This window comes from Lactuca sativa, chromosome 6 (genome assembly GCF_002870075.4).
Source record: "Lactuca sativa cultivar Salinas chromosome 6, Lsat_Salinas_v11, whole genome shotgun sequence".
In the NCBI taxonomy this organism is placed as follows: Eukaryota; Viridiplantae; Streptophyta; class Magnoliopsida; order Asterales; family Asteraceae; genus Lactuca; species Lactuca sativa.
In genome coordinates this window covers 167,688,009-167,698,571 of record NC_056628.2, presented here as the reverse complement: position 1 = coordinate 167,698,571, position 10,563 = coordinate 167,688,009, and the positions used below count along the sequence as shown (strand labels likewise).

Genomic DNA, 10,563 nt, shown 5'->3' with positions numbered 1-10,563 from the left:
TACTTTTCATCATTTTGCTTCTTTTACTCTTCATACGAAAACCACTCCTTCTTGGGCTTCCTCCAATCTTCATCATACTTGTCACCACTAGAGTAAAAAACTTGTGCCTTTTTGTTTCCATGTTCGTCCAAATCATAATCTTTGGTCAAATGTGACCCACTACAATTAACACACTCAACTCTTATGGAATGAATGGATTAATCCAATTTTGTCATTCTTCTTTCCATATTTTCTAACTTTTCCAAAACCACTAACTTATTCTCGTTCCCTCCGTTTCCTTTACATCTAGTAACATCCTCTCTTGGGTTGTGGTACTTACATGATTGCTTGGCAAATTCTTCAATCAATTATTTGATGGTAGCCAGCTCCTTCTTTGTCATTGGCCCTTGCGAGTCAAGAAGTTGTCTTGTTGTGACATTCACTCCATCATAGAAAATGGACACTTCTAGTTGGACATTAAGATCATGTTGAGGGCAACTTCTAAGCAAGCCCTTGTATCTCTCCCATGCTTCATACAATGATTATTCAACATCTTGTTGAAAGTTAACAGTCTTTTTTTAAGTTTTGAGATATTCGAAGGCGGACTAAATTGTTCAATAAAAGCATCACGAAGATTTGCCCACATAGTAATTGATTCGGGTGCAAGTGACTTCAACCAAACCTTGGCTTCACCGATAAATGTAACTGGAAGCATCCAAAGTAACACAACTTCTCTTGGAACATTATGAGCATTGACGTAGTTGGCAATGTCCTTCACTTCATCAATATGCTTGAAAGCATCTTCATACTCTTTCCCAACGAAAGGTATATCCTTGAGCATTGATAGAATATTCCCTTTGAGTTTGAAACCTCTGTCAGCTCGTATCTCGGGTGGAACAAGACCTGGTCCATGTTCTTCACGTATCCTCTTCTTGTAATCCCCCATCGTCATTCTTGTGATATCCGCCATCTCTTCAACCTCGCTTTTTATCTCTTTGTCTGAACTTTCTTCGATAGATGTTTCTGGCTCGTATCCAATTCCCTTCTTTTTCAGACGTCCTCTCGAAACTTTCAAATTCTTTTTCCGATTGAAAAGTGTTTGTTGACTTGTTGGCTTTCTTGTTCTTTTTTTTATGAAAAGCGGATTCTGGATCTTGAAATGGTGAAAGTATTAGAGTTTTAGATCCTCGGGTCAATAAAAACAAAGCAAAACAAAAATGCGTAAAAGGAATAAAAATCACAAAACAAAAAATTAACTGAGACGAGACCACGATGTAGTGGTTATGACCACATGAGATGACAGTCCTACATGCATATGACCACTTGGAGGAGGCACTCTCACAGATTCATATGCAACAGATTATGATGAGGGAGATGGAGCTTTGCATGGAGATATTAGAGGAGGGAGTTGTGGTGTCTGAGGCGAGGATCTATACCTCAGATATGATGATTGACTATGTTTATCATCAGGTGGTGCAGGTGATAGTGCTTATGTTTTTTTTATCTTGGATTCTGGTAGACGACTCTAGTAGGGATTGCTAAAAGAAGTGTTTTCAGGTTAGGGGTTACAAAAAAGTTGGTAAGCAAGCTAGTAGTATACTTTTTGTCTCTTTTGGATGTAGTATAACTCACTTTTCCTTTCCTAACCACACCTTTTGTGTGATTCTAGAAATCACGATGTAAAAATTTGTATCTATAATCAAAACATATGTATATATGGAAAAATTTGTATTTCACAAGTGAAATATGTTACATTGTGAAATGATTGTGTGCGATAAAACAAAATTATCTGATTTACTCGCGACATTCAAACTATGGATAAGTTTTACAAATCATTATAACTCTTGCAACTAATACGGAACCATTGCTTCATACGAATGACTAGTAAAGGTTCTTGATAACTAACACCTACCCTGATATTAATATAAAAACATGTTGCCTACAAGAGTCACCCGAAGCAAACCAGGACCCTAGACAAACCTGAATTTTGTAACTATAGATCCAGTTGCCATGAAAACATTGGTAGACCAACGCGTCGCAGATGCAATGGCTAACTTTGAAGCCGCTAGGAATGCAGGATCGGACGGAGGGACTGGATGTGAAAGTTATCAAGGAGAAAATCAAGGTCCGCCAAGGGCCCTTACATATAAGGATTTCATGAATCATAAGCCGAACTCTTTCTATGGAGATAAGGGTGTAGCTGGATTAACCCGATTGATACAAAAGCCGGAGTCTATTTTTGAAATCAATTTCTGCGCGAAGGACTGCAAGGTGAAATTCACTACCCGCACTTTGATGGATGTAACCTGCTATATAATAAATAAAAGTAATGGCTGTGTTATACCTTCTGTGTATTGTTCAATATATTCAATAACTATGTACCAAATCACAACATCGCACAACCTGACGCTTCTGCTGTCGGCCGGATGTGTGACACATGCAAATACGACAATTATCTTTCACCATAGAAGGAAGATAGCATAGAACTCAAAGAAACGGAGTAAAAGCAAGATGAAAATGGCGAAAACAGGAAGACAGATGAAGAAAGCAGTTCAACGCACCCATTAAATATGGAGACGTATTCAAATTTCAAAATGACAGTTACAAAGTAGGCAATGATGAGAAATAGCAAGGTAGAACGGTCAGATCAAGCATTCAATTTAGGGTTCAGACTTATCCGTTATCAATAATTTCGCACATACCCTGATGGAAATTGCCGTTTTAAGAAGAATAATTAAAATAATAAAACTGGGATCCCGAGAAGTAATTATTATTATATAATATTATAATAATCCAAAACCGAATAAAAATTAGTGGGTGTTGGTTTCGGGAAGCCAAATGTCAAGAATTAAATCTCCATGGGATAAAGTGTAATTGCGGGATTTATTTTGCAAAAGAATTTAGAAGTCAAGGGGGTAATTGATATCTTTTGGACTTAACATGAAAGGATTTATGGGGGCTGGGGTTAAAAAGTAAATTATGGATCTAAGATGAAAGGATTTTGAAAAGGAGGGACCATTTGGTAATTTTCGGACTTAGGTTGAAAGAAAAGAGGGAAAGAGGGATCAATTGTGTCATTATGGGAAAATTTTAAGTGGGTATTTGGGTCACTGTGTATTCTTGTAATTTGTAACCGAAATTATAATAGAAAAACTCAAATCCACCACCTTACGATGGTGGTTGCCGCCTCATGTCGCCACCAGCCGCCGTGTTGGGTGGTGGTGTGCCTTGTTGTGTTTTGGCTAGTTTGGAGATGCTTGTTCAAGTGGGCCCAAAGAAACCCTAATGGGCCCAATAAAACCCTAGTGTGCTTAATGATATTCTAGTGGGCCTTATAGGCTTAATAAAGCCCTAATTGACCTAAAAGCCCAACCATTTGATCAATGGGCTAGTATTAGGTTGGGAAACCCTAATTAGGGTTTGAAAAACCCTAATGGCATAAAAACCTAATTTTTGGGAATTTATCGGCACACGCATACGAGAATTATTTAATAACTTGAAATAATAAATAATAGTCATTGGCAAACTAACTTAAGGCAATAATGGACTTAATGGATTAAGTCCTTAATGGGTTAAGTGAGAAACACTTAACCCTAATCATCATTTCTTGTGAAAGCCCTAATCTTACTCGGGCCTTGAATTAGGCTTTCCTAGTGGGCTTTGGGTAGTTGGTCTATTAATGGGCTTCCAAGAATAAGCAAATAGACTAAATAGTTATATGGGTTTTAGGATAAGGCCCATGTGAGAGTCTTGGGCCCAATTTGGAAAATTGGGCCATTGATGGGCCATATTTGGGCCTTATGATTATGTGATATTGAGCCATGGAAATTGGATTGGAATAATTGGATGGGCCTTAAGGAAAGACCGTGTAGAGGTCTAGGCCCAATTTGGAAAATTGGGCCATATATTGGGCTTTGGCCCATTACTTGACTTTTGTGCTTTTGGAATGTGAGTTAAGACTTTGAGCTTGGAACCCAAATATTAATTGGGTATTGTTTGATGTTGACAGTTCGGGAACATGTCAACCAGCAGCTGGAGTTTATCTGCGGGACTTCAGCAGTGTCAGGTGAGTTATCATCACTATATCAACAGGGTCTAAGGCACCAAGGTCGGCCCTTTAGATTGTTATTCTGGTTATAGTATTCTTGTATGTTGTTATAATCTGTTAGATCGGTATCTTGGTAGATAGGATGTTGTATGTTATCATGATCTGTTAGATCAGTATTCTGGTAGATAGAATGAATGTTGTATGTTGTTATGATCTGTTAGATCGGTATCCTAGTAGATAGGATGTTGTATGTTGCTATGATCTGTTAGATCAGTATCCTGGAAGATAGGATGTTGTATGCTGTTATGATCTGTTAGATCGGTATCCTCGTAGATAGGATGTTGTTATGCTATTATGATCAGTTAGATTGGTATCCTGGTATATAGGATGATGTTATGTTAGTGGCCTGGTTAGGTCAGTATCCCGGTAAGAAATTTTTTTTGGTAGGAAGGTAAGAAATTTTTTTTCTACATATTTTTTTGAAGAATAAAATAAATGAATCACTAGATTATTCATTTGTAAGATGATTCACAAGAAAAAATTCCCAAAAAAACATCTTTATGATTCATTTTTAAGTAAATTAAGAAAAAAAATTCACTTTTACGACAATTTTAGTGAATAACAACAAAATCATTGTATAAATGAATCATCGGGATGTTTTTTTGAGAATTTTTTCTTGTGAATCATCTTACAAATGAATCATCTAATGATTCATTTAGTTTGTTCGTGGAAAAAATATGTAGAAAAAAAAACTTCTTACCTTCCTACCAAAAATTTCCTTCTTATTTGATCTTGACTCTCTCTCTCTCTCTCTCTCTCTATATATATATATATATATATATATATATATATATATATATATATATATGCAAGTGTGTGATATTTATGTACACATGTTTGTTTGATTTGGGGTTGGGTTGAGGTAGTCATGCTTTGTGCTGAAGGCCAACATACCCAGGGCGGTCCGGATAAACTGAAGGACCTGTAAAAGGATTCAGTCAGACCGAAGGCCCAACGAGCGGTCAGGATAGGCTGTAGGCCCTACGAGGCGGTCTATACATGCCGAAGGCTTGAAGAACAATCCAGATAGACTGAAGGCCTGTAAGGCGGTCCAGTCAAGCTGACGGCTCATTATGCATGTTGTTTTGAAATTGTTATATGATATGGATATATTTGTATGGTGTTGGTATTTTGGGGGAACTCACTAAGCTTTGTACTTACAGTTTCAGTTTATTGTTTCAGGTGCTTCAGATGTTTCGGCAAGGCGAAGGCGTGATCGTACACATCTTCATGTTTTGCACTTATGGTCTCTAGGAAACTCTGATAATAAACCATTTTTGAAATACAAGTGTAATACTTATTGGTTTTGAAATGTTTTAAAAAGTTTTAAATTGACCTGATTTTTATGGGTGTTACAGAAACAACACAAATTTGAATCATTAAAAAACACTTCGAAATGTCACCTTTGTCATAACTACTCTGCCTAGGTTGAACCCAAACCACAGGAAAAGGACAAGGCATCAGAGTCGGTGTCACGAGCGGCCCAGTATGCCGAACCAATAAGGTTTTGACCGAGCCACTCGAATGATCAAATGTGTCGTAAACAAGTATCCGATGATATCTGTGACATCCCAAAATTTAGGTTAAATATTATGAACGGTCAAGTTCACAGTAAATCTCTTGGTAATTTGAATCATTGAGTTTTAGTGCATCTTAGGTGAAATAAATGAGTTCATTTCAACTATTATAAGATACCACATGGTATCTTACTTCTAATTATGTAATCTGGCAAACAAAACAAACAACACAAACTACAACCCTAGGAATGCTTCTGAAAAATTGAAATTCCATATTAAGTTGCTGTTAGAAAAACAAACAGTGTAGACTCGTAGTACATGTTTCACTGTTTATGAAAATATAAAGAACGTCTAAAACGGAGTTCGTATGCAAAAGATATGACTGTTTTAAGAATCCAAAACCAATATAATACAGATTTTCTTAAAATCGCTAAAACTGTTTCTATCCGTTGAGGTATTTGCACACCTCAAATGGAAATTCTAAAAGCATTTTTGGACTCAAGCTATAGCCTAATATTTAATTTCATATTTGAAATATTTTTAGTAAAAATATTTATAAAAGTTGAAAAATCTAACGTTTTCAAATTTATTAATCGCGAAACCTTAAACTATTGATTTCGACACGATTTCTATTATTGGTAATGTATTCTTGAAACAATATATTATTATCCAATCCAGTTCTTGTGAATCTTAACGCAGAGATAACTCAAAATTTTTAAAATCATGTATATCTAGATACATATATGGGTGGGAACGTATTCTTCAAAAATCTATTATGTATTTGCTATAATGTTTATAAACCCATATTGCATATGACAAATAGTCAATCATGTAATCACAATGCATATATTTTATTTAATTAAAATTATATAACACTAAATATGTAAATATTTAAATATGTCATGTAACATTTCCAAATACCAATTAACAATATATACGACAAATTAGACATTGATTATGTGCAAATCTCGAATCCTTTATATATCTCACAAACACACATCTAATCTAATAAATGAAAATCAATTTTGCCAAATGTCATGTTCTCATTGAATTTGACACATGTTGTTTTCTAAGAGTTTTTGAATTATTTCTTTTCCATTTGTCATTTTCTTAAAATTTTCATTATTTTTTAAATTTAAAATTCATAATATATATATATATATATATATATATATATATATATATATAGATATAGATATAAAACGTAGATCATTCTATTAAATTTCATAATAAATGCTCTACAACCTTTATTACTTACTTTATTTATTATATTCTTTGTATTTATGTAAAATTATTATTTTAAAAAATATGTAATGCTTATAAGTTTATATTAAACTTTTTTTTTATAAATCCATGTAATATACGGGTCTCACACCTAGTGTATAATATGAAACTTATTATCCAAATACGTATATTTGTGTGCATAACTAATATAATACATCCATACACACCCAAATGCACAAATAATTGGGGTATTACATTGCTTCTAAATCCAAACATATACATAAATAATTAAACCAATACATCACACAAATACATGAATGATAAAATCAATACACTGTTTGCAAAGTTAAAATCAAATACACCTAAATTGATAGCCAAAACAAAATGAAACTTATACATTTTACCAATCAATTATACAATTTGGAGTGTTCATCTAACCAAAATCATAAGAGAAAAAAAGAAAAGAGAAAAGAAAATCATGAAAGAAAACAAAGAAAGGAAAACAAACAAAATTTTCTTTTGTTTTTCCCGAATGAGAGAAGTGGAAGGAAAATGAATTATTTTGTTCTTTCTTTCCAAATCCTCCAAAATCGAAGGAAACAAAGTTAAGACGGAAAGTTATCCTCCCATTTCCTTCCACTTCCACCAATTTCTTTTAGACAAAACTGCAAAAATAGTCCCTGTGGTTTGCATTTTTTCAGGAAACAAGTCCAAACAGTGACTTTTTTTGATTCGTGGTCCTTTTGGAGTGGTTTGTATGTGAAAATGGTCCCTCCGAAAATTGAAATGACTATAATACCCTTGGGGTATTTATTTTTCATTTTTCTTTCATTATTCTTAAAATTTAATATTTATTTATTTATTTTAGCAATTAAAAAAATAAAAAGGGCCCACCTCTCTCTCTCTCTTTCTCTCTCTCTCTCGTTTTTCCCCTTCTTCCTGACGAACACCAACTCTTTCTTTGTGTTCTACTGCTGAAGACGAGAAAGGAAATCACGAGGACTCCCCAGAGATCAGCTATACATCTCTACCTCTGCTTATTGAAAGGGAAAGAGAAATATAAAGAGGGTATGCGAAGATTTCGGTGTCAGCTTCGTGTTCGAGAGCTTCCACGACATCATAACCTTTTCTAGGTTGGATAAGGAGCGTAGCCGGAGACAAAAAGCACAAAAAACAACAGAGAATGGGTATTGGTCGAGGCACTGGGGTCACTTTTGAATTGGAGAGGACATTGAAGATCTGAGATAGTGGCATTTTTTAGGATCGAAAGCAATGAGAAAGGAAATCGAGGGAGGTAGGCGGTGTACCGATGCCGTCGCAAAATTGCACATTGGTTTACTCACCAAGCATTGCTTCCTTGATGAATTTCATTGATACTCAGTTTGGAAAACTTGATATATTGGTAACGATCGTGAAGCCTCGTTGTTCACTGAACCTCTAATGAAAAAATCCTTTTGTTTCATCTCCATTTGATTTATGAAAATTCGTTGAAATCAGGTGAGGGTTTCTGTCAAAATTGCTTCCTCACCACCACCTCCAACAAATCGAAGAGGGTAAGGGTTTCTATCAAGATGGCTCTAATTGGTCAATTTCCATGCTCGATTTGGTCAAATTCTCTGTCCGATGTCACCTGGGTTTTCATTGATTTCATCTTTGTTGCATCAAGTTTAGTGGCATATGGGTTACATCGAGCTTTCATTGACTGCATCTGGAAACAGAGGTGTTGCTCACCTCTCTTCAATTGTCTTCCATGTCCGATGTTCACAACAAAATGCTTACAGACAAAAAGAATCTTAATTTTTCTTCTTTAACTATTCTTCTTAAGATGGCAAAATAGGTTTATTGGTGAGTTTTTAAGTGATTTTGGCATATGAGTTTTGATTATAACAGAGAATTGTTTTGGTTTACGATTCATTAATCTAGAGAGAGAGAGAGAGAGAGAGAGAGAGAGAGAGAGAGAGAGAGAGAGAGAGGTGGGCCCTTTTTATTTTTTTAATTGCTAAAATAAATAAATAAATATTAAATTTTAAGAATAATGAAAGAAAAATGAAAAATAAATACCCCAAGGGTATTATAGTCATTTCAATTTTCGAAGGGACCATTTTCACATACAAACCACTCCAAAAGGACCACGAATCCAAAAAAGTCACTGTTTGGACTAAAATCCCAAAATTTTGCATACCACAGGGACCATTTTTGCAATTTTGTCTTTCTTTTATTTTCTTAGCATTTCCACCTATTTCCTTTTCTATTTCCTTTTCTTTCTCTCTTGAACTCGTGAACGGGTTGGACATGTGTTCCTAAACATTGTTCAATTATCCTACTGCATCGTACCAGCACCAGAGATGGGTTTGCTTGCTGTCATTCCCTTCCATTGATCGTTTAAACAAAAGGAGAACAACACTCCAACACCTTTTGATCACAATCATTTCTGTGGAACATTAAACCCAAACAGCCCTATCGATTACTGTCAAACATCAAACAAAAAAAATAGAGAGATGAAGCAAGAAGGTTACCGGAGACCTTTTCCCTTCTTCCCGTCGAGCAAAACTCAACGAAGCTCCCACCTGATTTCCTTGTTCTAGCCGACCCCTTTTCTGGTCTCCTTCCTATCACAACCTCTTAGCCACACCAAATCCCATGCCTTGCACCTCACAGCCGGACAGAAGCACCACCGATCGACAATCCTGGACTCCCTTTCGGACCTCCTCCCCTCACTTTCTTTCTCTTCTGTTCCCATCGAACACAGACGTCCGAAGGTCTCGTCTTTGATGATACTGCTGCTTGCAATGCCTGGACTTTGCACCTCGCAGTCGGACGAGAGGGAGCACGAGGTTGCTTCTTTGTTCCTTCGTCGCTTCGGTCTCGTCGACCCCGGAGATGCAACCTCAGCCTACAATCGATCGAAATCCATCGGACCTCGTAGCCTCAATCGTGTTCCTTCGTGAATACCTTGACCGTTCATATTCCCTTTCAAATGTCCTATTAGATCAAAGACGGGGCATAAAAGCCCTAATCGCTTTTAAGTTCTTTTAAAAATGACAACATTAACCCTCATTGATCAAAACATTAGAAATCAGTCCCAAACCCCCCAAATATTAAACCCAATTGTTCAAATCAGCCCCTCATTGTGATTTGAAGATAAAAAACATCCATTAGTGTATTATTTTTGACTAAATCATCCCTCCAATAGTTTGGTTTATTTAAAACAACCCCTTTAGTTAAAAAAAAATACTACAAAATGGTCCCAGTGATTATCGTAACTCAAGAATGGTTGCTTTGCAGTTTCTCACGTCAAGCTTCTCAAAAGAAACCGAATTTGAAGAACTCGAACTCACGCTTCAAGAGCAAGTGCTTACGGCCCCTTTTAATATTTCTAATTAATATGGGGGAGGGGGGGGGGGGGGGGGAGGGGGGGGGGGGGGGGGGGGGAATACATGTGCCTATATACTTCGCTTATAAAAATGTTTTTAGTAAGACTATATTCATTAGGTGAGTCTAAACACTTAGCATACCCTGACTACTATAACCATTAATCTTAAAAGCGAAATACATATGTATAGATCTATACGGGGTTGACATCCCCACCTGCGGTTACTAGCTACAACATCAATCGATCAATCGAAGCGGTTGATAATTGTTTATAATTGTTACTACAACGTGCATTGAAGCGTTGTAGGGGGTACATTTAGTCACATATCTCGGTTATAGGACTCACTATAAACATTAACTAGA

The 10,563-nt window shown here is 35.9% G+C and overlaps 1 long non-coding RNA gene and 1 other non-coding gene across 2 annotated transcripts; one reads left to right on the top strand and one right to left on the bottom strand.

The window, feature by feature from the left end:
* The first annotated feature begins 459 nt into the window (after positions 1–459).
* Positions 460–565, top strand: LOC111911422 (small nucleolar RNA R71). The gene has a single exon (XR_002856855.1). It is a non-coding gene; the product is annotated as a small nucleolar RNA R71 (small nucleolar RNA).
* An 8,415-nt stretch (positions 566–8,980) lies between these two features.
* Positions 8,981–9,792, bottom strand: LOC122194636 (uncharacterized). Its single transcript, XR_006183996.2, has 2 exons — positions 9,345–9,792; positions 8,981–9,259 (listed from the first exon to the last, which is right to left on the bottom strand). It is a non-coding gene; the product is annotated as an uncharacterized LOC122194636 (long non-coding RNA).
* Between the last annotated feature and the right edge of the window lie 771 nt (positions 9,793–10,563).